The sequence below is a fragment of the Equus caballus genome, chromosome 28 (genome assembly GCF_041296265.1).
Source record: "Equus caballus isolate H_3958 breed thoroughbred chromosome 28, TB-T2T, whole genome shotgun sequence".
Lineage (NCBI taxonomy): Eukaryota > Metazoa > Chordata > Mammalia > Perissodactyla > Equidae > Equus > Equus caballus.
This window is the reverse complement of record NC_091711.1, coordinates 24771639-24798864: the sequence shown is the minus strand read 5'-3', so window position 1 is coordinate 24798864 and position 27226 is coordinate 24771639. Positions and strand designations below refer to the sequence as shown.

At 44.8% G+C, this 27226-nt stretch overlaps 2 long non-coding RNA genes across 3 annotated transcripts in view; one reads left to right on the top strand and one right to left on the bottom strand.

Moving 5' to 3' along the window:
* LOC111771081 (uncharacterized) overlaps positions 1–15090 on the bottom strand; it is a 59015-nt gene extending 43925 nt beyond the window's left edge. The window contains exons 1-3 of one of the 2 annotated variants that reach the window (XR_002804705.2): positions 14426–15090; positions 11273–11412; positions 10603–10838 (exon numbers count right to left, since the gene is read on the bottom strand). This is a non-coding gene — a long non-coding RNA (uncharacterized lncRNA). Of the gene's footprint in view, positions 1–830; positions 10839–11272; positions 11413–14425 lie in introns of those variants that run through there. The other variant, XR_011433748.1, reaches the window with a different exon arrangement.
* Positions 9663–17289, top strand: LOC138921287 (uncharacterized). Its single transcript, XR_011433747.1, has 3 exons — positions 9663–10042; positions 12678–12793; positions 14231–17289. It is a non-coding gene; the product is annotated as an uncharacterized lncRNA (long non-coding RNA).
* Positions 17290–27226: the final 9937 nt, after the last annotated feature.

Sequence of the window (27226 nt, the reverse complement as noted above, 5' to 3'; positions counted from 1 at the left end):
TCTGTGCAAATATGGCAATGCATTTGAGCACAACCACAGCAACCTCCCTGTGGTTGTGGTCTATGAGGCCATTCTCATGGTTATCACACTCATCCTATTAACATTTTTAGCACCACGTTAAGGTTTGCGTGTTCCCCCCACATCCTGTCAAGACTCTGTTTTTACCTTCCATATCTATTCCCCTCCCCCCCAACCAAAAACGTTGTGTTAAATTTCACAATGTGCTTTCTCAGCCCAATCGTGATGCCAAGATACCCCACTGTGGAAAGGCTGGCTGGCTGTCTCCCAAATGGTCTTAGAGGATGTCATTTACTACCTTACAGATTTACAATCATCAGCAGATAATCAGACTGGTAAGCTCAAAACTTGATTTTGTCAGCACACCATGCAGTTAATCTCCCAGGGCAAGCGTATGCTAATCATGTTGAAGAGGCTGATGTGAAAAAAAATCAGAGTATCGAGTTATTCCCTTTCTGTAAGAAATCACCTTTAGAAGGACCAAGACCATCTGAAGTCTCCAGGATTAATATATTATTCCCCTGAAAAGGCTAGATAATAATCAGGAGATTGCTGTTGAGTGTGACATCAGCTCAAAGGGAATTAGATAAGCCAAAGGTTTATAGCAGCAGGGCAAGCTAGCCTAGTGCATCATTCATCTCACATAGCGATGGTCTTGCAGGTAGGATGTGAATACTGGAAACGCAATGGCTATAACCTTCTAGATACATCGACCTGTTAGGAATGTATTACATACTCAAAATGCATTGGCTAAGTCTCCTTCTCCACAGGACAGGGTTTGAACAAACACCATTAGCATTTATCTCTATATCTTTCTTTTTTCTGTTTCCATGGCTGACCATCATAACTACCACCTTCCCCTTGAAACCCTCGGCCCCCCACTTCCCACTCCCAGCCAGCCAGCCCAAGAGCCTTGGAAGGCATACTGCCTTTTTTTTATTGACCTTTAACATCTAATCCGGTATATACTGGTATTAAAGTTTAAGACTCAAAAAGCTAGTCCCGTTTCTCCCATTTCCAAATATTATATCATGAATAGTCAAATTTTCTTTTTTCAGGGTCCTGAGCTAGAAAGAGGAACCTCATGATATATTCCTAGGTCCACTTGGTTTTCAATTCTGGCAGAAGGCACCCTCCAACTATGTTTCTTTTCCCCACTAGTGGGATCTCAGTGGTTCTTTTTCCCAGGGGTGTCTGGGAAGAACAGAGGAACCATCTAGAAATCCTAGCCGTAGCTGACTCCCCACTTGTTTGAAGGGGAAATGCAGTTGACCACATCCAACAATACAGCCAAGTAATTCCACAGGCAAACTTCTGTCTCCAGACCAGCTCTCCTGGCAAAGAGAAATCCCTTCTCCCAGTTTGGAAAGTAGCTCCAGCCATGATGCCAGTCTCTCCTGAGGCAGAAACAAGTGGTAGAAACACATGCTTTTCGGTCTTCCCCAGATCAGATTGTCCTCCAATGTCCACCTCAGCCCACATTGTTCTTGTAATCTACTTAATCCTTAATCTACACCACCAGACTGTGTCAATTGTTGTGCTTCTAATTCTCCCACTCCATTTTGGGACAAAGCAGCAAAATGAGCCTTGTCCCCACGTCCCACCGGGATCTTTGTTTGTCTGTTACAAGTCCACATATACTAGCTGGAGGGGCATTTCTCAGGCCCATTTCTCTGCCTCCTCAGACTAAGAACCAGAGAGAAAGCCACAAGGCTCATTTGTTTTCAGTCAAATGTGGGTAGATCAGGGATAACGTTCTGAGTGTCAGGAAACCCAATTTCTAGGCTGCTGCACTAACTCAGCAGCATTGTACCAACCACTTACTCCCTCTAGAATGCAGTTGCTTACTCCTTTGAAAATGGTAATGGTGACACTTGGCTCCGCTTACCTCCAAGAGTTCTTCAGAGGTAAAACATGATAATGGGCGTGGAAGTATTGTAGGAGATATAGGAGACAGAAAGAGCTCTGCCAAGGCAAAGGACTGCATCTGAGGTGGATGATTGAAAAATATTTTTTCTGCACCCTGGAGGAGTGTTTGTGTTTAATGCAAGAAGAGGGCTTCAGCAGATCTCGGCAAACTGATCAAAAGAGAATATTCCCACTGACGAACTCCCTGGGTCCCCTCTAGCCACACGTAGCATAGAAATGTCTTAAGGGCTTGACTTCATTAGTTTGGGTCGTCCAAGTCCCTTGCATCTCCTGAGGAGCTTAGAACTTGACTGAGAAACACCTTTAGTTACAACCAAAAACAGCGAAGAGAAGTGTGTTAGTTAGGGCTCTTCTGAGTTCCAGAAATAGTGATCCATCTCTAAATAACCTGGTCAAGCAATGGGTTTTTACTGGAGGTGGATTCTCATAACTGTGGAAAGGTTAGACGTGCAGCTAGCTTGGGGACTTGAGTTCTGCTAGTAGGCTCTCCATCTCTCGTCTGCCACTCTACACTTCATTCTCTCCAAAGGATTTCTTTGAAGAGGTGTGCAACATGGCTACCTTCGGGCGGAAGGCTTCCTACCTCACACCTTCACCTTCAAAATGGAGCCAACAGTTTTCTCTTAGTTCCAGCTTGAAAAGTTCTGGGGAACAATTCTGATTGATCTGGTTGATGCAGATAGCCACGTCTGGACCAATCAACAATGACCAGAAGGGAAAATTACCACAATTGTCCAAACTGAGTCAGGTCTCACCACTGAACCAGTGGTTGGAAGTCTACCTAATCATACCTTATGGTAGGAGTCAGGGTCAATAGTCCAGACATGGCCACAGGGGACAACTCCATGATTTAGGGTCATCTCTAGGAAAGGGGTCATCACTGGAAGATGGGCAGTCAGTCTCATTGCAGGGACTTCAGGGAGCTTCTGTAAATGCCTTCGTGTTTGGTCTTTTTATCTAAATCGGAGTCATACTCATCCAATAAACAGAGATTGAATACTGTTTCTATCCAATACCTCACTTGGCCCTGCCACACGCAGAGGGGTAAGGTCTCTTGGGGCCTTGTCTGGTCCTGTTAGATCAATGTAGGCTCAACAGCTGAATACTTACATGAGGGGGACAGAGTGAGAGGGGTCAAAAACCTACCCAGATATTTGCCAGTATCTCCCTAAGGATTTTGGCTTCATGGTGAGATAGATGTTGTCATCCTTTCTCTTCCCCTCTTAAGCATCTCAAGTCATAGTTCAAACCGCCAGCTTCGTATTAACTCATTTCCATGACAACAAATTACTACTCTTTCCCTTTTTCTCTTCCTCCATCACTTACACATGATACAGAAGGGGCGGGGATGTCAGTATATTTTCACACCAAGAGTAGGGACTTGTGTGAACAAGAAAAATGTGCCTCATTAACTATTATCAAGCACTAGAAAAAAAAATATATATGAAGAGATTGATCTTTTCCCCCCCAGAGATACAAATTACATTTAATTCTTCCAAAAAGCAGTAAAGCAAATGCAACTCCTTTAAAAACACAATTAATTATAGGCCAAGTCCTTTGGAATGATAATAATTTTTCTTTAATCATAGAGTATCTTTTATAGACTTTGTGTTTCAGGTAGAGACTGCACAGGAGAATTTCCCAGAAGACCTCAGCCAACCCACAGTAACGTGGAAAATTTCCATTTTAGTCAAAGGTGAAAAATCTGCCTTTTTGTTTTTTTTACAAAGAGAACTCCTAGAAACACCAAATAGTCTGTATGAGCAACCTTCGCAAAAAGAGTTACACCTGAAGGGCCACCAATTCTAGAAAAAAAGAGTAAAGAGGAGAGGGTGTTTTGTTTTGTTTTAATATAATTACTCTTTTTGCTTTCCAGATATGAAAGTGTGGGCCTGCACTTGGGCAATTTCTCAGAGACACAAAATGCTGTGGTGGAAACAAGATCTCTTCACTGTGTTCTGAGTTTATATAGAACAACTGATCACTGAGAGAAAAAGGTTATGTGTAAAATCAGCCTCATCCTAAAATAATAATGAGCCAAGTTGTGGACTGTGTAATGCTCAAGAGTCACTTGGTAACCCTAGTGGGTGGAATGGTGCCCCCCCCCCCCAAAGATATGTCCACATCCTAATTCCCAAAACCTATGAATGTGACCTTTTTTGGAAAAGGAGTTGTTGGAGATGTGATTAATTTAAGCATCTTGAGATGAGGAGATCATCCTGGATTATCCAGATGGGCCCTAAATCCAATCACAGGTGTCCTTATAAGAGGCACAGAGGAAACACACAGAAGAGGGGGAGGCAATGTGATCACGGAAGCAGAGGTGGGAGTGATGCAGGCACACATCGAGGAACGCCAACAGCCACCGGAAGCTGGAAGAAACAACAGATTCTCCTCTAGAACCTCTAGAGGGAGTGTGGTCCTGCCAACGCCTTGAGATTTTAAAGATTTTATTTTTTTTTCCCTTTTCTCCCAAAGCCCCCCGGTACATAGCTGTGTATTTTTAGTTGTGGGTCCTTCTAGTTGTGGTATGTGGGAAGCCACCTCAGCATGGCTTGATGAGCAGTGCCATGTCTGCACCCAGGATTCGAACCGGCGAAAACCTGGGCCACCAAAGCAGAGCCAACCACTCGGCCACCGGGCCAGCCCCCAACACCCTGATTTTAGACTTCTGGTCTCCAGAGCTCCGATAGTACAAATTTCCACTGTTCTAAGCTACCAAGTTTGTGGTAATTTGTTATGGCTGCCCCAGGAAACAGATATGGTAACCTCCCAGATTATGAAACCAGAAGACGTAAAGAAGACTTTAGCCTTTCGAAAGGGAAAGCCCGCTGAAATTGGATTGTAATATGGTTGGCATTTGAACTCCACACATCCTGCAGGAAGAGGCTGCACATAGAGGTTTAGACACCAGTGTAACACACTTCCCACTTGAGGGTACATGCGAAAGAGAAAGCATTTACTCAGCACCTATCACGTGTCAGACACTGTGCCAGTGCCAGCCTCTACATTGTCTGTGGGAGATTTTATTACTAATCACCCATCTGGCTCACATCTGCCAACATTTCAGATAAAAGCCGCTCCATTGGCGTGAGCCCCGAAGTGAAGATGATGGGCATGCGATGAGCATGGAGTGTGAGTGAGAACAAAACCACAGTTTTAGGGATCATTTATCATAGCAGCACAACCTACTCTGTCCAGAGTGAGAGAGAATCTTGCCTAATCTTAACAACCTCATGGAGTAGATATAATCATCTTCATTTTAGAAATAAGAAAACAGATTCAGAGAAATTCTTACCTTGCCCAATGACACACAACTAGTGCAAGGCAGAACCAGAACTGACATCCTGAACGCCAAGGGAATCCATAAAACCTCTGAGCTGAGGTGACACACAAAAATATGTCTCAGGAATAGTCACTGGTATGGAATGTGGAATACCTTGCAAGAGAGGAAGGTGGGAAAACCATGAAGGAGGTTACGAAGTGGGGAGAACTCAGAAAAGAACTAGGCATACTCCTGCGGGCTGGCTGTCACACAGGAACCTAAAGGGCTGTGGGAAGAGAGAGTGAGGCACAGACTTGGGCCAGAATGATGTACAAAGTAGGAAGAGAAGAATCAAAACTGGGAAGCCATCCAGGAAATTGTCAGAGAGTTCTGGAGTCAGACAGACATGCGTTAGCACCCTCTTGCTAAGCCCCAATTTTCCCTTGTAAAGCAGGGTCCTGCACATTCCTCCCCGGGTTGTTGATGGATTCAACGAGATGAGGCAGGAAGAGGGTTTCCCACAGAGCCTGGGACATGTCAGGGCTCGTGAATCACTGGTTGTGTTATTATTTCCAAACTTACTTCAGGTGTGGTCTGTCTATGCCTCGATTCTTGAGAATGAATTGGGAATTCCAGATGGCAACTTTGTCTAGGAATTTCCCACGGGTATACGGAGACTTGAACGCTTGCCGAGCAATGCTCTCTACAGCTGTTTCAAAAAATCATTCAGAAAACCCTCTTTCCTCTATAATCCATATCCTTTGAAAGAGAGAGATTCTTTAGGGAGGTAAAATCTCTTCACAGTCAACCTTCATAGGGAGGGAGTCAGGGCAGGAAAGAAAACTGTAGCCAAGAGAGTTCCATGTTTTCCTGAGCAGCAGAAGAAGGGAAGAAAGAAGGAAGGAAGAAAGGAAGGGAGAGAAGGAGGGAAGGATATAGTAAATGCTTTCACAGATCTCATTTATTCTTCACAATAATATATTTAATCCTCACAAAAATTCAAAAGAGTATTATGTTTCCTAATTAATCACTTCTTTTTGTAAATTACGTAAATGATAATTTAAATAAATGTTCATTTCACTACTGTTTGTCAAGAGCCTGCTGTTGTTGGCCAGGCATTGTGCTAAGTTCCAGGTACACCGTGGGCAACAAAGCATAGTCTCTTCTCTCAACGTGCTTTTAGTTTGGTGGAGAAAGTTTATAAAAAGTAAACATATAATTACAGTATGTGATGCATTCTTTGATGGAAACAAATGGTGCCCTGATAGGGGAATAAGAAGATGGTATAGACAGGATGGTTGAGAAAGGCCTGGAAGATGAAATGGAACTAATCATGCAAAGGCCAGGGCAAGCACGTGTGTTAGGGTGGTGACAGGAACAAGGGAGAGCCTCTGGCTGAGAGCTGGCACATTCAAAGTTCCTGAGGCATGAAAGATGTGTAATTCCTGAGAACTCCAGGCCCTGGAGGCTAGTGTAGTTATGACACAATAAGCAAGGGGCAAGTGGAAAGAGATGATACAGCAGAGGCAAGTGCCAGATCCCACAGGGCCTTGGGGGCTCAGTAAAGAGTTTGAATTTTATTCAAAGTGAACTAAACAGTGATAGAAGACTTTTAAGCAAGGGAGCGATCTTTTATTTATATTGTGTGCAAACATCTAAGTTTTTAAAAGTGTGCTCTCGATGCTGTGGGGAGGACAGAACTGGGGGGAAAGAGGAGTGTAGGAGGGGAGACCTGTCAGAAGTCCTTCAGTTGAATGATGATGGTGGCTTGGACATGGAAGGCAACAGTGGAGAGGGAGAGAAGTGGAGGAATCTCAGGGGTACGTAAGAAGTTGATGTGGCCGGACTGGTGGAGAGGCTGGGTGAAGGAGTCAAGAATCAAGGATGGGAGTTCCTCAACTGGCAAGAAATATACGTGGTATTCATGCCTGCAGCCCAAAAGCCAATTATTTTTTTCTTGACGAAGATTAATCCTGAGCTAACATCTGCTACCAATCCTCCTCTTTTTGCTGAGGAAGACTGGCTCTGAGCTAACATCTGTGCCCATCTTCCTCTACTTCATATGTGGGACGCCTACCACAGCATGGCTTGCCAAGCGGTACATAAGTCCGCCCCCGGGATCTCAACTGGCAAATTCTGGGCCACCGAAGTGGAACGTGCACACTTAACTGCTGTGCCACCGGACTGGCCCCCCAAAAACCAATTTGATGGCCTAGGGATAGAAAATGATGCAATACATGGTGGACTTAACTAAACTGGATGTGTTCCTCTGAATCCTAGAGACATTTCTCAATCCTCACCCAAGATCTCGGCAGGACAATCTCCTTTTGTATGATTCACCCCACAAAACAAGCACCTCAGGCAGTTTCTGGATGCATTTAACGGCCCCACTGCTCTCTGCACTAGCCGGACTATGCCTGGAGAATTAAATACCACAGTCAGAGGGACTTTGATGAAACAGAGTGGCTGGAGAAAGGCCACTGAATGATGAAGAATTTAAGTATCATGTTTTGCCGTAACTAACCCCAGATGCATAAAGGGCTTGTAGCAGCTCTTAATGTGAGCCTGCTCCCGCCTGGCCTCGGGCACTGAATTTCTGCCACTCACAGATTCAGCCCTATGCATTCCCCAGGCCAGCAGAGACTGACTTGACTCCTAAATCTGGTCTGGATTCTAGACCGTGAGCTCCTTGTAACTCAGGAGGGCTACAGAGATGGAAAATCTCTCCGTTTTCTCCAGAGCCATCTGTTCTTCACGTTCTAGGGGAGATAGACTGATGCACTTGTCTCCCTTTGGGTGGAGCTATCCACTCCCGTTCAAAGGATAATAAAGCATCTCTTTTCTTCCTTGGAGCCAAATATTTACATTTCTGGGTAGAGACCTTCCTTTCTGCCCCTAAGAGAAGATCAGTTTACATTCCAAGTCCCCCCTCCCTTTCTCTGGAGGGGAGGTGGGGTAGGTGTTCCAGCTCCGACAGAAGCTGTGAGATCCTTAATTTCAGAGTCCTTCCTCTATAGTACAGACCCGCCCTCCACCCCACATCCCCCCGCAACATGTGCAGGGTCCACCTGGCTCTCACTGTGTCCCCCTAGGGGATGGATCTGGGGAAAGGAGAATTGCCACTAAGATATTCTGTAACTAAATAATCAGTCTGCCTCTGACCTGGGAGCCTCATGTTTACTGTCTGATTAAAATAAAACATGGATACTAAAAACTTATCATTGTCTTCAGAGACTAGGTCCTTATAAAAGGCCCTGAGGCCTCCTCTCTGTCTCTCTCTCAAGTCACTCACTCCAGGAGAAACCAGCTGCCATATTGGAGACGCTCTATGGAGAGGTCCTCACTGCAAAGAACTGAGGACTCGTGCCATCAGCCGTGTGAGGGAGCTTAGAAGTGGATTCCTCCACCCTAGTCAAGCCTTCGGATGACTGAAGCCCCAGTTGACATCTTGACTGCAACCTTATGAGAAACTTTGACCCAGAATTACCCATAAAGTTGCTTCTGAATTCCTCAACTACAGAAAGTGGAAGGTAATAAATGTTTATTTTTTTTAAGCCACTAAGTTTTAGGGTAATTTATTAGGTAGCAAAAGATAACTAATGCAGTTAGCCAGAATTGGTTTCTATTGCTTGCAACTGAAGAACTGATTATTACAGTGTATAAGACACAAGGTACAGAATCTTGCAAGTACTCAATACATGGCAGCAATTACTATCATATTATTAAAAGATGAAGTTTAGTTACTCTGGATCACTCCAGAGGGCAGGCCTAGAACTAATGGGAGGAAGTTATAGGAAAGCAGAATTCAGTTCAATGAAAGAAAAAATAATTCCAACGATTAGAACTGGAAACAAGAGAACAATTACGTAGCCAACTAATGCATTCTCCCTGCTTGAAAGGATTCAAGCAGAGGATGGAATAATGAATGCCGGAGAATAATTCTCAAATTGGGAAGGAAGTTGAATTAATCAATCTTTGGGTACCCTCCCAGCTTTAAGATTCTATCATTCTACAATTCAATATGGCCTAGGGATGCTTGCTTAGTGTCATCATATCCAACCTCTCCCATTTCTTTGGGCAAACAGCCCAAATATGACATCTGCTGAGGATGTCATTGAGGGAAGGGGAAATAGAACAGAGGGATTCATGAGAAAAATACCAGAGCACCAAGCCAGAACTTGATTTCTACATCAAATGTGACAGTCCTGAGATAGTATTCTTGCAACAAGTAGAAAGTCAAAAAATAATAATCTTCAGATAAAAAGAAGCAACGAAACTGACCAAATAATAGGTTAAGATGAAACTTGCAGAAAACTAAAAAGAAAATCCTTGAAATAAGCCATAGTGTTTTGGCAGGCCAGTACTTGCAGACGAACAGGAAGGGCAGCCAGGAGTCTCAGAATGGTGCAGTCAGGGAATGACTCAAGCATGAGCCAGAACCTTGGCAGCTGCTGTGGTCAAATATCTCTGAATTGTGCAGAAGTTAAAGAAATGACTATGGCAAGATTTCATGAATGCAGCGATTAAAGCTGAGAACAGATCAACCCAAATCTGGGAAGGAGTGTGAGCAAACTTGACTTCAGAAAACAGGAAGATGCTGACTGCCGGGATATCTCTACCAAGAACGAAAAGACTAGACCATAGAAGCTGAGCCAACAGCCTAGCAATCATCAGCAGAAGCCATTGGCTAGAACCAGGAGGGAACCATGAGCCACATCCACTGTTCAAATGACTGGGAGAGGAAACGTCTACTGTGTAATCTACAAAAAGATCAAAAGAAAGGAACTATTGTGGAGACTTTAAAAATGGCACTCCTCAAACGGAAATGGGGTAAGCCTAAAGGGCAGGGGTATAGAACCAACTAAACTTAGCATGTATTTACCTTCTCTCAGCTTCCCTAGAATGAGCTTTGATCAGTTTTTAGGAACCCAAGGTCCCTTTCATCTAAAATGTTTTGTTGTGATTGTAGTAAGGTTATACAGACAGAGCTGGAATGTTAGGATTTATGTAAATTTTGGAGTTTGCTCATATTGAAGTAGATCCAGGAGGTTCTAAATAATGCCCTTGCAGCTAAGACATCTGGAGCCTCAGCATCCACTTGGGGCTTTTCCTGTGCAATGACCTGAAGCTGTGTGTGCCAAGAGACTGAGATCTTCAGAAGATCACCAGGTGAGACGTGCTCAATAGGGACCAAATATCTCCAAATTGGGGCAGAGGTCACATTTTCTTCCTTGCTGAGACCATCGCTACTCATGATGACCTTAGCGCTTTCTTTTGAGTGTAAGCTATTAAGATGATGAGAGAGGGCCAAATTGAGGAGAAAATTAAGAAAAGACATCGAAATGTGGAGAGGAGGCTTAACCTGTAAAAGTTGTTGTGAGAATTTATACCTTTAACTTGAGCTTTAACTTGAGCTTGTGATATCGCATAGTCTACTCCAACGTAGTCTCCACGGTCTATGTCGTAAGTCACATGTTCTGCAAATCACGTCATACCATGCCGCCATTAGAGAGTCCATTAAGTCTTCTCAGATTCCACTAGCGAGGCTGTATCCATCTTCTTTCTCCAACAGCAGGAAAGCCATGAATCTTAACGGGAGGAGCCTCAGTAATATTAATAAAAAGACCTAGAACAAAAGAGATCAAAGATCCATAGCATCCTCAAGAAATGAAATTTTAAAATGAGAAGAAGTTGTCCTACATTTTGGAAAAGAAACACTCCCAGGAGCTCCTCAGTTATGGAATCACATAGGTTTAGGTTGGAATCCTGTTTGCACGTTCCTTAGCATGTGACCCAAGCAAGGGACATGACTTTCCGCGTCTCAGTCTCCTACTCTATAAAACAAGGAAATATCATATTGCTCCCAAGGCTATAATGAAGATAAAATGAGTGAAAACTAAAGCACTTAACACAGTCCTTCGCAAGCAGTGGAGCTCATTAAGCAAAAGCTATTATTGTTATAAAGGTACAATATAAAGACACCTCCTTCAAGCTCAGTGGGGATGTGAAGGGACAACCTCCCACCCATCTCCTCCAATGGGGAGACAGTTGCTGACTCACCCCTCAGGGTCCACTGGTTGCTGTGGCCCAGGCTTGAGAAGGAGATACCAGCAATGTAAAGACTGATATTTAAAGGGAATTTTCTCCCACTCTCCAGTTCCTTTGTTTGAGGCTTTAATGATGTCTAGATTCCTAAAATCCTGGTAGGGAAGAAAAATTGGTAAATAGTATTCTGGTTTAGAATTGTGTGTCACATAATAATTTGCTACCTTAAGAGAAATTCTATGATTATTGCTTAAAGCCAGCTCCTCGTGTGGTAACAGTTTTGCAGAATGGTTAAGCCAATAGCTTTAACTGGTTTCTGACGTTAATTAGCTTGTTAATCCATTTATGCATTAAACAAATATTGATGAATGCTCTCTATGTGCCATACATTGTTCTAGTTACCAGTAATAGTAATTCTGCAAAGAAAGACAATGCAGAGGATGGAGACAGACAGAGCAGAGGTGGAGGGGGACGATGGAGTGTGCTATTTTGAATAAGGTATCCTTTGAGGTGAGCAGAGACCTACGGGAGGTGAGGGAGAGAAGCACAAGAATATCTGGAAGAAGGCTTCAAAACAGAGGGAAAAGCATGTGCAAAGGTCCTGAGATGAATGTGCTGGACACGTTTGAGGCACAAAAAACCCCCCCAAAAACAGAGTGACTGAAGTGGCACAAGCAATGGGAGGATGGGGTGAGGAGGTAGTAGGGAGCCATTTTTATTCCAAATGATCTGAGCAGTCATTAGAGGGTTTTACTTTGGAGCGTCAGGGGCTGACACATTTTCACTACATCACTCTGACTGCTGTCTTAAGAACAGGGAGAAGGGAGGACAAAAGGGTGTCAGTAACAGAGGAGCAGTTCTCGCAATCATCTAGACGAGAGACAACAGTGGTTTTGGACTAGGATGGTCATGGTAGAGGTGATGAAATACGGTCAAATTCTGGTCATATTTTGAAGGAAAAGCCATTGGGATTTCCTAATTGATTTGATATAGGTTACGACAGAGGGGGAAGTCAAGGACAACTTCAAGGTTTTTCTCTGGGCACCTGCGATGGTTATGTGTCAACTTGACTGGGTCACAGAGTGCCCAGACATTTGGTCAAATACTATTCTGAATGTGTCTGTGAGGGTGTTTCTGGATGAGCTTAACATTTGAGTCAGTAAACTGAATAACGCAGATGGCCCTTCCTAATGTGAGTGGGCCTCACCAATCAGCTGAAGGCCTGAATGGAACAAAAAGGTTGACCTGTCTCCCAGAAGAGGGAACTCCTCCTGCTAGGCCGCTGCAGTTGGGATATTGGTTTTTCCAGTGACTGCCCGTTGTTGCTAACCTTTGGGTTGCCTCACTGTCTTCTATTGGCTTCTCGGTTCTTCCATCACCTGGGTAACCCATTCCCTGCATTACATTTCCTCTGTTTCAGATCCTGAGTGGTTCGTGTTTCTCTGACAGGATGATGACTGATGGAGCTTGGAACGGCCTCAGCCAAGAGTTCCCTAAGTAGAGAGGATTGAGCTCCGCCTCCCTGGAGTGGCTCAGGTAGGTGGGAATGTCTAGGGCAGGGATTGTCTGTCCTAGCTGCACATTAGAATCACCTGGGGAATCAAAAAAGAAAGAAATGTCTGGTCTGTTGAATCAGTCTCTAGGGATGTGACCCAGACATCGGTGTTTTCTTAAAGGTCGCCTATAATTGAGATGGCTTTAGCGGGATTTGTTTTTGGTGTCTTATAAAGATCAAGAAAATTTTCTACTTTCAGGAAGATAAACAAACACATGGACAAAGAGAAAAGATTAGTGGTTACCAGAGGGCAAGCGGGTCTGGGGGTGGGCCTAAGGCGTAAAGGGGCTCGTATATATGGTGACTGACCAATAATAATGTACAACTGAAATTTCACAATGTTAGAAACTATTATGACCTCAATAAAATAAAAAAAAGAAATTAAAAAAAAGAGAAAACTTTCTACTTTCATATGACTATGAAGCCTTGGGAAACCAACGTGGACCAAAGATCCAAGGTACATCCAGTACATGGGATGCTCCAAAGAAGGAGCTTGAATTTGCATGTGAATATCACTTTTGCATAAAAAGTTAACAAAATATCTATTGTCTATTTCAAAGAATGGGAAGATGGTTTGTTGATGGACAATATGAAGGAGGCAAAGCCCCTTTAGCCTGCTTTGAGACACGACTACTAAACTCCTGGTTTTCAACAGTTTGGTAGACTGGAGGTTAAAGTGAAATTTCCACTGATTAAAGAAAATAAAGGGGCTGGCCCGGTGGCGCAGCGGTTAAGTTCGCACGTTCCGCTTCTCCGCGGCCCAGGGTTCGCCGGTTCGGATCCCAGGTGCGGACTATGGCACCGCTTGGCATGCCATGCTGTGGTAGGCGTCCCACGTATAAAGTAGAGGAAGATGGGCACAATGTTAGCCCAGGGCCAGGCTTCCTCAGCAAAAAGAGGAGGACTGGCAGTAGTTAGCTCAGGGCTAATCTTCCTCAAAAAAAGAAAAAAAGAAAATGAAGCAATGTGGTTTTTCTTGTACATAGAGTTTGGGGAGTAAGTTTCAATCCTCTAAAGAAACTCTCACAAAGACAATTAGCCAAGTGAATTTCTTTGCTGTGGCCATCCACCCTCATGAGATACTAAGTTCTAATCGTTAGAAAACTAAAGGAATTAAACTATAGGAACTTAACCAAATGCTCCTGCAAACTCTTGAAAATCACACTAGCAATGATTAAGAAGAGGGGTCCTTCTCTTGATGTAAAATTGTGAACTATAAACACGGAAGGAATTACATTATCTCTAGTGCACTTAGAGTAATGAAGATAAAAGTGAGACTGGCTTCCCTTTATGACACGTATTTATCCATCTGCAACAATTATCTTGCTGGTAATTGCAACAAAATATATTTTGTAAGCTATTAACTAAGCATATTCTTTACAATGCATAAAAGAGAATTAACTTTTTCATCTTTACAGGAGAAAAAAAAATCCGTTTGAAGGCATTCAGTCCTGATCATAAGTTTTTGAGCTCCCTGAGTACAGAGAAATCCACTCTGGCTCATTTCAGCAGTGAAAGGATTTTATTTTAAAAAGAATTAGACAGCTAAAGGGCACTAAAGGAGGCTCAGAGATGAAGGATTGGAGGTTGGCAGCCAGGAACAATATCCCCACCTGTGCGGCAGAGCTGTTCCAGTGAAGCCATCAGAGGCCCCCCACTGGGGCTGCCACCACAGCCAGGCACTGGACGTTACCACCAGATTCGCTGTGACTGCAGCTTCAACCAACTGGATGTCTCTGCTGTCATCCTAGCCGGGTGGGTTCTGTTCAGGGCGGACCTCTCGCCATCACCAGCTTCCAAACAAATTCAGAACAGATGTGCTTGACTGGTGGCCCTGGAGTCCATGGTTGCCTTCTTGCTCCATAGGAGGCTGGGGAAGCGAGGTTCTGGCTTCTGTACTAGAGAGAACTGCGTGCATAAGGTGGAAAATCACCCCAACCCAGGATGAACTTCAATCATGGCTGCTAAGCGTAAGCCAACAAACAAAAGAATGGATAAATAAATCAAGGAGGGAAAGAGGAACCTGATAAGTTATTTTAAATCAATTCCCTCATTTTACAAATCTGAGGAAATAGAGGCATATGGACTGGAAGTGACTTACCCCAAATTTACTCCTTCTCACTCTAGACAAGGCCCTTTTCAATTTGCAAGGATGACAAATACCTTGGGCATTCCTTTCTTCCACTTCCACAGAAGATAGCTTTTTTTTTTGATGAAGATCAGCCCTGAGCTAACATCTGCTGCCAATCCTCCTCTTTTTGCTGAGGAAGACTGGCCCTGAGCTAACATCTATGCCCATCCTTCTCTATTTTATATGTGGGACACCTGTCACTGCATGGCTTGACAAGCAATGCCATGTCTATGCCCAAGATCCGAACCAGCAAACCCCGGGCTGCTGAAGAGGAATGTGTGAACTTCACCGCTGTGCCACTGGGCCAGCCCCAGAAGACACCTTTTATTGACCATGATATTCATTCTTGTTGAGCCCAGATTTGACCTCACAATCTTTCACAACATAGCCCACTGAGCAGTCACAACCACAACTGGCATAAGAAATGAAAACTATTTGCCATCCTTGTACTGCCAGGCTGACATTCACGCAACCAATTCTTGAATGAATTAATGATTAGAATAAGGTCTAGTGTAATTAACACCCTTGGAGTCCACAAAGGATCTTTTAGATTATTTGTTAGATGATCTCTCGGAGAATTAATGTTTGCTATGCCCAGTCATCTCTATTTTGTGTCTGTTTGTGTCTGGCACAAATTCATAATTTGTTTACAACAGTTAATAAACACCAGGCTTCGTCTCATTGTCTTGCCAACAATAGCACCAATCTCCCCATTCATCCAGATGAAGATTTTTCTCCCTTTGCTATCATCAAGTGTCAAAGTGGGTGGGATTATTGCTGGGGAGGTTCCTTCCTGGCATGGGAGGCAATAACCGCAAAGATGCTGCTGAACTCCCGCCGTTTCTCTTTGGAAGAAGGCTGATGGCAAATCAACTCTCCAGCTTCTGTCACTGCTGAAATCCAGTGTGGGTTTGACTACCTTGTATTAGTGTGTATCTAATCCAAAGGTGACATATGGCTGGTTTCCTGCTTAGATAATTCAGTGAATATAGTGAAATTTGTATAAAGTGGTCTTGGAATTAAAAAAAAAAAGTTATGCAGGCCTGGCCCCATGGCGGGGTGGTTACAATTCCTCATGCTCTGCTTCGGTGGCATGGGTTCGTGGGTTTGGATCCAGGGCAAGGACCTATTCCACTCACCAGCTATGCTGTGGCCTGTCCCACATACAAAAAAATAGAGAAAGATGGGCACAGATATTAGTTCAGGGCTAATATTCCTCAAGCAACAAAAGAGGCAGATTGGCAACAGATCTTAGCTCAAGACTAATCTTCCTCAGCAAAAAAAAAAAAAAAAAAATTAAAAAAACAAAAAGTTATGGTTTGGGATGCAAGTGGCAGAAACTTCAACTCAAACTGGCTTAAAAAAAGAAAAAGGAAATTTGTTGTCTCATTGACAAAAGCATTGAGGAGTAGATCTTGTTCCAGGGACTCAAGCAAGGTCACCTCCGGACTTCGCCTTCTTTGGTGTTGGGCTTTGTCCTCAGGCTTCACAAAATAGCTGCCAGAAGCTCCAAATGCATACTCTCCTCAGCTCAGATCCAGTGGAATAGATAGTGCTTCTCGGTAGCTTCTACGTAAGTATTGCTACTCCCCATGATTGGAACAACTTGGTTTATGTGAACGTTCTGGAAGCAATTACTGTGGCTTGGGTGACTCAGTGCACTGATTGGCCATGTCTAGATGACATGTTGCATCCTGGATCTGAGGTTGCAACCAACACTATTACACCTGAAGACAGTGAATGTCCACAACAAGGGCATATTCAGAGTGTCCAGCAGGGGAGAGACGGCACACTCAAACGGAGAAATGATGAGAGTTAATGAAGGGACCACCCATGAGGTGAGGGCAATGGTGAGGAAGCCAACAAGGGATGGAGCAGCACCCGGGGCTGGGGACAGAGGGAAACTAGTACCACCCTTAGGGCTGAGGGGGCACGGGGAGGGAGCCGTTACTGGAACTGGGTGAGAGGCGTGGCCATAGGGATGAACCACCAGTCAGAGCTGTGACCACACGTACAGGAACACGACCACTGCCAAAGCACAGCCCAGAAGAGAGGGACTAAATTCCTCCACCCGTCTCTCCTCCCAGCTTCTGATCTCCTGCCCGTGTCTCCCATTGGCCAAACCTAACCAGAAGCCAGAGGGCAAGGAACGTGGGTGACAGTCTGCAGAAGTCAGCCTCCTGGGACAGAGAGCAGGGTGGGAAAGGGCTATCGATCAGATTTGGAGAGGCAAACAGGAAATCTCCAGCACACTGTTTCTCTAAACCAGGGGTTAGCAATCTACCGTCCACGGGCCAAATCTGGCCCGCGACTTGTTTCTATAAAGTTTTATTGGAATACTTTCAATAAGCAAATATTTGTTTACTTATTGTCTAGGGCTGCTTTTGTGCTCTAACAGCAGAGTTGAGTAGTTGTGACAGAAACCATATGCATGGCCCACAAAGCCTAAAATATTTACTATCTGGCCCTTTAAAGAATAGATTCACTGACCATGGCCTAGGCCAGCACATTTACTGTGCCTGACACATAGAAGATATCAAACAAGTTTTTATTGAATGAAAAAGTAAATGAATGACTGAAAGCATTGGTGACAGTCACAATGTGAGTGACCCTGAGGCTCAACCCCATGAGATAATTGAGACTGCAAGCCCCCCAAGCCACTTTCTTTTATTCCAGACTTCCCTATGTGACTTACTCCCTTCCTCTCTGGCTACTGCTGTAGTCCAACTGCCACTGCACCTCTTTTTTTTTTTTTTTTTTAAAGATTGGCACCTTAGCTAACATCTGTTGCCAATCTTCTTTTCTTCTTCTTGTTCTCCCCAAAGCCCCCCAGTACACAGTTGTATATTCTACTTTTAGGTCCTTCTGACTGCGCTATGTGGGACGCCGCCTCAGCATGGGTTGATGAGCGATGCCATTCCCGTGCCCAGGATCTGAACCAGCTAAACCCTGGGCCGCTGAAGCGGAGCCCATGAACTTTACCCCTCAGCCAGGGGTCACCCCCACCACTGCACCTCCTGATCCGTGCTGTTGCCGTGTCCCCACAGTGCGTTGATCTGGTCATTTTCCTTGGCTGCTGTGAGCAGCAGTGTCGCCCCTGCCGAGGCCCTGGAATTTAGAAGAAGGCGGGCTCCTGAGAGGTTGTAATGCCTTTTAGATGTCCAGATGCAGCCTGCTCCTTCCATTTTCAAATCTCTTCTTTGTGGTAACTCGGGACAAGAGTCTCAGAGGCTAGGAGTCCATTGCACAGCCTCATGAGCTGTCACATTCGAAACGCTCTTCCCCACTCCATCAACAGGACACCGATGCAGGATGCAGGCACTTGGATTCCTTCCTCTCTCAGGGCGAGTTCCTTGTTTACCCCGGGGGACGCCTCGCAGAACTTGGGACACTCTTTACTATCGTTCGTGGTATTAATCTTAGCCTTGCCGCTCCACATTCCCATTCATTCATACATGAATTCATTCACTCAATGGGATGTCTTCCAGGGGACCACTAATAGTTATCTATAACAGCTGCCTACCAGGCATCCTTACTACCCCATTGTTTTTGAGATGGGATGAAGATCGGCCCCTATTTTAGGACCTGACCCTGACTCTTGCCCTTCATTTTATTTCAAGTTGCTTAAAAACGGCCAGGCAACCTGAGCAACAACAATAAAGACTGAGCACTTGTGGACAGCAGGGCACCATGACCAATAACTTAAGCCTGAATTAATCCAACACACTTAATGATGTTGTCTTAGCCAGGATTCTTCAGAGAGACAGAACCAATGGGAGATACATATCCCATTCCTATAGCCAATTCCTTATAATAAATCTCACCATATATGTATATAAATATATAGAAATATATTTATGTCTCTATATATTTATATATGTATATACATATATAAATATGTCATATATATGATATTTTAAAAAGAATTGCCTGAGATTATGGAGGCTGAGAAGTCCCACAATCAGCCGTCTGCAAGCTGGAGACCCAGGGAAGTGGCAGTTCTGTTTGAAGGCCTGAGAACCAGGAGCGTTGAGGGCAGGAGAAGATCAATGTTCCAGCTCAGTAGCCAGGCGGAAAGAGAGGGACTCCTTCCTCCCTCCATCTTCTGTGCTATTCGGGCCGGCAAAGGGCTGCATGATGCATGCACACATTGATGGGGGCAATCCACGTTACTCAGGCTACTGATTCAAGTGCTAACCTCTTTCGGAAACACCCTCACAGTCACACCGAGAAATAACGTGTAAGCAGATATGTGGGCATCCCGTGATCTAGTCAAGTCGACACAAAAAATGAACGATCGCAGGTGTGCATGGTCATCAGCACCGTGCTATGCGACTATCAGGCATGCATGGTACATAAAGGCTGTAATTGCTGGATTTTACCCAACCCTAACAGGGAATAGCAGGAGAGAGGAGAAAGGCAGCTAGGAAGCACTGAAAAAATGCTGAGTCATCTTTAAAGACTCCTGACAGTATTCAGAGATAGGAGTCTGGATTTGGTGCCTGGAGAAATGAGAGCACCATGAAGTGGGGAAGAAGACAGAAGGAAAGAGGGTGAGAGGAGGCTGCGGTCCCAATCATCAATGTCACCCATGTTGCCCGTGGCCTAGGGCTGGTGAACTCTCCAGAACTGGAGGGGAAGAAAAGGGAGAGAGAAAGGAAGGGGTAAGTCTCCTCCGAAGGGATTTTTCAGGACCGGGGCAGCCAACTGACAGTGCACGGGAGAGAGTTTTGGCCAAACACCTGTATGGGCACAGTTAGTAATAAAGATGCTGCTACTGACTGTCTCCCAAAACCTTGTGAATCGGAGACCAGTCCTGATCATTAACAGGAACCCTCTGCTCACTCATCTTATCCAAATGAAGAACCCTATTTCAATTCCCCAACTGAGAGCAATCAAGCTTGTGGCTGGATAATGAAAAGAGAGAGTAACCTTGCCTTTCCACCAGGTGTGGACATGTGGAGAAGTCTGTAACCCAGAAGAGAGGCCTCACCTGCCCATGCTAGCCCTCTGATCTCAGACTTCCAGCCTCCAGAACTTTTTGAAGCTCAGCAAAGAAGGGAAATCCACTGAGAACCTTCGGTAAAGCAGCCCCACTAGGATCCAGGACTTCTCTTCGTTTAACAGATGAGGAGATGCAAACATGGGGAGATGTGCTTGCCCAGTTTCTGCAAGATCATACAGTGCTTTCCACCAGGACTGGAACTGCCTGACTCTGACCCCAAACACTCTAGAAAGAGACAAATAGGCCAATCTGGACAATCATGCCTTCACAAGCATCCCATTGCAAATCCAACCAGAATACAACAAAAAGAGCAATTCTCCCAGCACCTGGAGGAAAGATGATGGGACAAGTTGTACACTGGCAGCCTACAGGCCATGTCCAGCTGTATATGCATTTTGTTTGGTCTGCACAGTGTTTTAAAAATTAATTTAGCTGCCATCATTTTGAAATGGAGCTATTTAAAATAAATGTTCAGTTTCTGACGTGCCCAGGAAGATACGGCAACATCTGGCCCTTTTTCCTCCACGGCAGTGTTTCCTTGGAGAAGAACAGTGGCCCCCTCTCTGTGTCTCCTGGCCGTGGTGCTCACCGCTCCTCGCCAAGTCCTTGTCTCCAGGTGGAAGAGAGCACTGCCTGTTTCGTCTCAGCTAGGCCTGCTTCCCGCGTTTACATTACCTGCCTGCCCTGGCAGCTTTTCCTGTGACCTCTGTCTGACTAAGGAAAATCACAATAGCCTTCTGCAAAGGTTGCAAAGGCTGGGAGAGGAAGAGGCTTATTCTGTATTGCAGAGAAAGAACTAGCACCAATGTGGGGTGGAGGGGTAAGTGTCGGGGAGGGGGAGCAGGGCAGCCTTCTAGGAATATGAACTTTAGCTCATTGTCAGAATGAATTTTAGACACTTGACTCTAAGCCCTGAAACTGTTGCAGAAAGTATTTGGACACAGATTCTGCCCATCTATCAGGAAAAATGAAGAAGAGTTCTTCCATTACCTCGGGCACTAGATTCTATCCCCTTTAAGGAATTCTTCAATGCTCAGATTGAAAAAGTTTTTTTTTTAATTGGATAACAGTCACATAATTTAGAAGGTGTTAAAAGATGCACAGTGGACTGTCTCCTCCACTCCTGTCTCTCATGCCTCAGCTCCCTCTGGGAGGCAAGCACTGTGCCTTTCTTATGCTTTCCAGAGAGGTCCTATGCCTATGCGCACTTAGGTAGTTTTCCTTACATAAGTAATAACTCACTATAAAGAGAGAGAGAGAGAAAGCAGCTGTTGTAGACAGACTCTCAGGTCATCAATACACATGCAATTTTACCAGTCATCTGTTGGGAATCTTCATAAATACAAATCCAACCATGTCAGCCTCCTACCTAAAATATTCCAGTGATTTCCCATTGCTCCTAGAGTAGGGGACACACTCTAACCTGGCTTACAAGGCTCCATGCGACCCGGCTGCTGCCTCTCTCTCGCTGTCACCTCTTGGCAATGCTGTCTTACATTCTTTGTCCCACCAAGACGGAACTCCTCTCACTCACCTCCTGCGAGGAGCCACACCTTCCCTCATCTCCTTTCCTTATTCCGTGCTGCTCCACTGCCTGTCCCTCACTTGTTCAGCTCTGCTTGTCCCCACGCTCTTTGTTCACAGAGGTCTTCATGGATGCCTGGACCAGGTTAAGAGGCCCTTCACCTGTCTCAGCCCCTCACCCTGCGTCTGCCTCCCTGGGTAACACTCCCCACAGTGTAAGGTAATTGCTTATACCACTGCCTGTCCTCCCGGCCAGGCTGCATGAGGGCAGGGACTCGGCTGTCTTCACTCACCAGTGTGTCCCCAGCATTTAGCACACGTCTGGCACAGAGAAGACACTGAATGGTTGTTGAACCAATGAATGAGGCTCACTAGAGAGGAAAAGGAAGATCACAGGCCTCGCTGCTCACACCCCACCTCATTTCTTGGCACAAATGTGGGTTGGTGGCTGGGTAACTTGTTTTCTCAGAAACAAGAAAGTATTTCTATGATAAAAACCTAAATTGCAAATGTCTTTTTTCTTATATTTAAAAGAGATGTGAAACAAGGATTTCCTTTGATCTATTTGCCACTTGGCTCTGAAGAACCTTGTTCTTCCCCATTCTTTGACAGATGAATCTGAATCTGTATTAAGCAGCTGCTAAACTGATCATAATTTTCTGTGCCCAGAACAACAAACCAACAGATGTTTGGAAAAAGCATTTGTGGAAATGAAAAATGACTTATAGGAATACAGAGAAGCCAAAAATTTAGTGCCCCCCAAGTAATCGTATTTAAGAACTGTTAAAAACAAGACAACAGGCCCAAAATGGAGTCTCTTGTGCTAAGCCCCACATGGCCAAACTGAGACTTGGTTACAGTTTTGGCTTTCCCGTAAGTGGAATCTTAAACCAATCAATCAGTACTCACCTGATGAGCACTAGTTAGGTCATCTGCCTGATAGACCCCTACCATCCCCTAAAGGAACATAATCTTGCACTAACCAACCGGCTTTTGTGTTGCCTGGTATAACTTCCTTGTTCCACTCCCTCCAGCCTGGGAAAGTCTTTCACTTCCTACAGCTCCTCGGACCTCCTTTCTATCTGCTGGATTGGATGCTGCCTGACTCAAATTGATTTCAGCTCAAACACTTAAAAATTTTAATGTGCCTTAATTTATCATTTAATAGTTCTGTTCATAACAGTAAGAAATGGTAACCAAAGGAGACCAAAGGAGACCCCTTCCCATGGCCCCCAGGAGCTCCGAGCAACCAGACGTGGTACCTGTGGAGCCCCTGAGCTCGCTGCTGCTCTCTTGGATGTGGGTAAGGCCCTCTGGGATGCTCCACAGCTTCTCCATTATGAACTTTCAGATGTTATTTGAGCATTTCTTTTTCCGGACTCAGTCTGGAAATGGGCTGGAGCGGACTGGGTCCAACTTAAAAACCAGACTGGGGCAAGGGTCAGACTGAGTCCAACTTAGAAACCATATTGGATTCAGGGTCAAATTTGGTCTGACTTAAGCTGGGCTCAGTGTGAGGCCTCAGGTGAATAAAATTTTGTTTTAAGGCTGAACAAGCAGGTTAACCTTGCCAAAAATAATCTTTAATTCCAGTGGCCACAGCTGAGAACTTCTAACGTAGATAAGCTTATCCATTTAGGAGGTGCCCTAGAGAAAAAGGGGTCTCACTCCAAAGGTAGAGGGAAAATTATGTTTCCTCCTCCGTAGTGTCTGGTGACCAGGATGAGACCCACTGGGACACTCCACTCGCTCCAGAGCCTGCAGAATCCTGGAGGAAAAGGCAGAAGCAGGGAAAGAGTGAGAATTCCTATCAAAGTCAGCTCTTGCAGGTCTCTATGTGTGGTGCCTGGTACAGAGAGGAAGGTGAAATTTCACGTTGTCCCTTTCTTTCCAAATTCAGATTGGCAGGTAAAAAACATTGGTAAGAATTAGATCTTTGAATTGTGACTCGTGAATTTGCTTTTGGGTATCCATCAGTTGTCATCCTTTCTCTCCCAGGGCCAGCTATTGCCTTCTTGTTTATCTCATTTTGTGTCCTGAGAACTTGGCCTGGAACTGTCTGATTGGGGGCCCCAAAAATATCACCGGACAGAAATGTGGGTTGCACTCCACTTGCGGTTACGGTCCTGTATTAAAATTTTTAATATGCCTCAGTTTTTCTTTTAACAGAATCTAAAAATAATTGCTTCCTGTTATGAACAACTTTAAATGCCACCTTCTAAAAAAAAATACCTGTTAGAAACAGAGAGACTGAAATTCTATCTCCTTGTTACTCACATTCTGTGTGATTCATTCCATTCATTTTTCTGGCAAAGCCCCTCAAACTCTGCCAGCTCCTTAGGCCACTGTAAGCCCTCTGAGCTCCCCTACTCATCCATGAGGATTTCTTTCTTGAACTGATATATAGACTCAATCGCTTAATTAAGCACTCTACCTCAACTAGTTCTTTTCTCAAAATGTTACTTTTGTTTTTGTTTTCATTCATGGAATATAGAACTTTATAGTTGGCATGGCCCTTGGAACAGACATTCTCAATATTTAGCCTAATTTTGATCAAGCCAGTTCAGGCTACATCTAAGACTTTAGATCATTTTAGTTTATGTGTCAGATAGAACATTGACACATGTGGATCATGCGACTTGGAACAAATATGACCTATGAGGCATGGGTATGATGTCAAGCCGGAGCTAATGAAAGCTCACAGAGCTTCCAGAACACATGAAAACTCTGACTCTGGGGTCTATAAGAGAAGAAGGTCAGAGCAGTAAACAGTTCCACTCAAAGAAACATAAAGTGGTGAAGTGTGACCGAGTATTGAACCATAAGTGTGGATGATTTTATAGTCACTGGGAGACGCTGCTGTGTTATAGTCAGAATTGTACTTAGTGATTGCCAACATTTTTAGTGTTGTTTTGAGTCTTTTAAAGTTTTTAATTTGGCTACACCATATTCTGCTATTTGAAAGTATGCTGCAAACACAAAAAGAATAAGAACCACCCACTTAGAGTATCAAGCCCCCATGCCCTATTTAAGGCCAAGGAAACTAAAGTCCCAAGAGGAGAAGGGGTTTGAGGCTGAGTAACACAGCTTGCTTAGGGTACATACAGCCTGGACTAAAGTTCAAGGCTTGTGACATCCAGTCAAGTGATTTTTCTACTGCATCTTATTTCCTCTCTGAATCTATAAACCTAGCTCACCCATGGTTAAAAATAAGTAGAAAAAAGCAACTGGCAAAACAGACAGAGAGGAGCTGGTCTGGTGGCATAGTGGTTAAGTTCATGGGCTCTGCTTCAGTGGCCCAGGGTTTGTGGGTTTGGATCCTAGGCGTGGACCTACACATCGCTCATCAAGCCATGCTGTGGTGGCGTCCCACATAGAAGAATTAGGAGGACTTACAACTAGGATATACAGCTACGTACTGGGGCTTTGGGGAGAAAAAAAAAGAGGAAGATTGGCAACAGATGTTAGCTCAAGGTCAGTCTTCCTCACCAAAAAGCTTAAAAAAAAATAGAAACAGAGACTTAAGTTCCCTCCTTGCACTGAGGACGTGTCTCCACTTGGCTTTTAAACTGTCTGGGGCACCATGGACCCTCTCCTTTAAGAGCAATCAAATTCACAAAGACTGAACCTATCTAAATATTTGCATTGAGAGCTGGACATTTTGTACGATGAGCAGGACTTCAGCTCACTTGTCCTTGTTGTTATAACTTCATGGCACTCACACAAAGCATGATGGGTCTTCATTAACAAGAGTGAGTGGGGAAGGGTAAGACATTTGGGATATTTGGAGTTGAGTGGGACAGGAATGGAGGGCTAAAGAATTTACCTGGCTGCAACACTGGCTCCTGTCGGCAATGGCAGGAAGCACATTTTACAGTACCATCTTGACCTCAGATGCGCTTTCTGCAGGCATAGGTATATAAACAGATCCAATTCAGCAGATGGACTGAGGCAGTGGGAATCAAGGCGAAGGGAGGTCTTAAAGGCAGGTAGAAATCGTGGTGAGCTTCTGAATGATAACCTTATGCACAGCAAATCCACTGCCCCTAGTTGAGGAAGGGGAGCAGTTTCCAGCTCCTGGGAGGGGCCTGGGAATATGTAGGCAGGAGTCAGGCGCTCACCTAAGTAGTCTAGGGTTTTAAAAAGGGATCCAGTTTCAGCAAGATTGTTGGGCGGTGAGATGCAGCTATAAGACAAGGGCAATGGGAAGTGGGGAGTGGGGCCCCGTGACTCAGTGGGCATATGAGGCAGCAAGGATGCCATGGAGATCGTGATGGGATAAAGATGCTTGTTATGCACAATAATTGGTGAAAATTTTTTTTTGAAAATTTAATAATTTGTGCTTTAGAGTCAAGAAGCAAGTCATGAATGTCCACGTGTCCAAAGCATAAAAATGTTTTATCAGAATTCCCCAGTCAAGAAGTCGAGTGCCAGGTCTCTGTGCGTCCCTCCGGTCTCATCTCTTACAAATATTCTTCCTCCCTGCCTCTCAACCCCTGACCCTGCCCCCTCAGCTGGTTCCAACAGTTTGCAGACCCTGTTCCCTGTTGCCCTCCTGCCTCCCTGAAATGCCCTTCCCTTCCCCCACCGTTCTGATGGTCTGTTGGACCACCTTGTAATGCTTCCACTTTCCACCCAAGCAGAGCTGATTCCTCCCACCTTCATCTCACTACTCTATATCTCAATTAATGTCTTTATGACTAGGGCTAGTATTCAGCCGTTATGGACCAGGTTGCCTGCACTGGTTGTAAAATAATTGAAATACTTCTGTACAGGTTGATAAAAAGCTGCTGTCCCAAGACCCCCGTAGCTTCCTTCCTCTGTTCCCACTTAACCTGACCCCTCCTCTTTCACATTCCAGACTACCCCAGGATCCAGTAACTGGAGGATTGATGCCTCGAGCAGCAGGACCCTCTCCAACAGCCTGGCCAACCTGTTGCTCTCATCTAGTCTTGGGAATTCCCAAGTGTGGGTCAGAATACCCAGGTTCAAGTCCTGTCTCTGATTCGTGAATCCCTTAGCTCCTCTGAGTTTTGCTTTCTCATCTATTAGGTGGAGATGGAAGCCCATTTTGCAGGGCTTCCAGTAAGATTGCTGGGCCAGTGGGCACATACACTTTAGATTTCAATAGTTAAGATGGTAGTAATTTTAAATAAGACCTAAAGCTGAGCAAGGAGCTGAGAAAATTCTGGATGAAGGAAGCAAGGCCCAGCCAGTGCTAACCTGAGCCACTGGGGCTGACAGACATTGCTGCTGGCCAACCCTGTCCCCCCGAGGGTCTAATGGGGGTGGGGGGTCAGGGAGGGGCCTCGTTTCCCAAAACCAATGCAGAGGTCTAATTGGTGCCAGGCTTCTTATCTGACTTTGGTTGTTTAAATCTCTCAGGGCGTGAAAGCACAGGTTTCATTGCCTTTGTTTTTTCCAGAAAGGGCTTGAATGGGTGGGTGAGCTTTAGGGCTGCAAAGTCTTTCTGAGAATTGGAGTTTCTTGGAAGTTCTTAAGAGCCCAGGCACTATCCCCTGGAAAATGTGAGGTTCCTGGGGTTTATTAGAAGCTTAAACTTTCGGTCAAAGTTAAACATCTAGAAAATGTTCCTGGGAAGTGTAGTCGACACCCTCCTAATTGGCTGCCTTGGCACCGTCTCAAGGATGTGGTTTCTACTTCAGATGCTGGAGCACTACCAAGCCTGATCAGGGTCCCCTTCTGGGATGGAAGATAAGTAGGAACCTCTGGCCTGTGTTTCCGAGTCAGGGA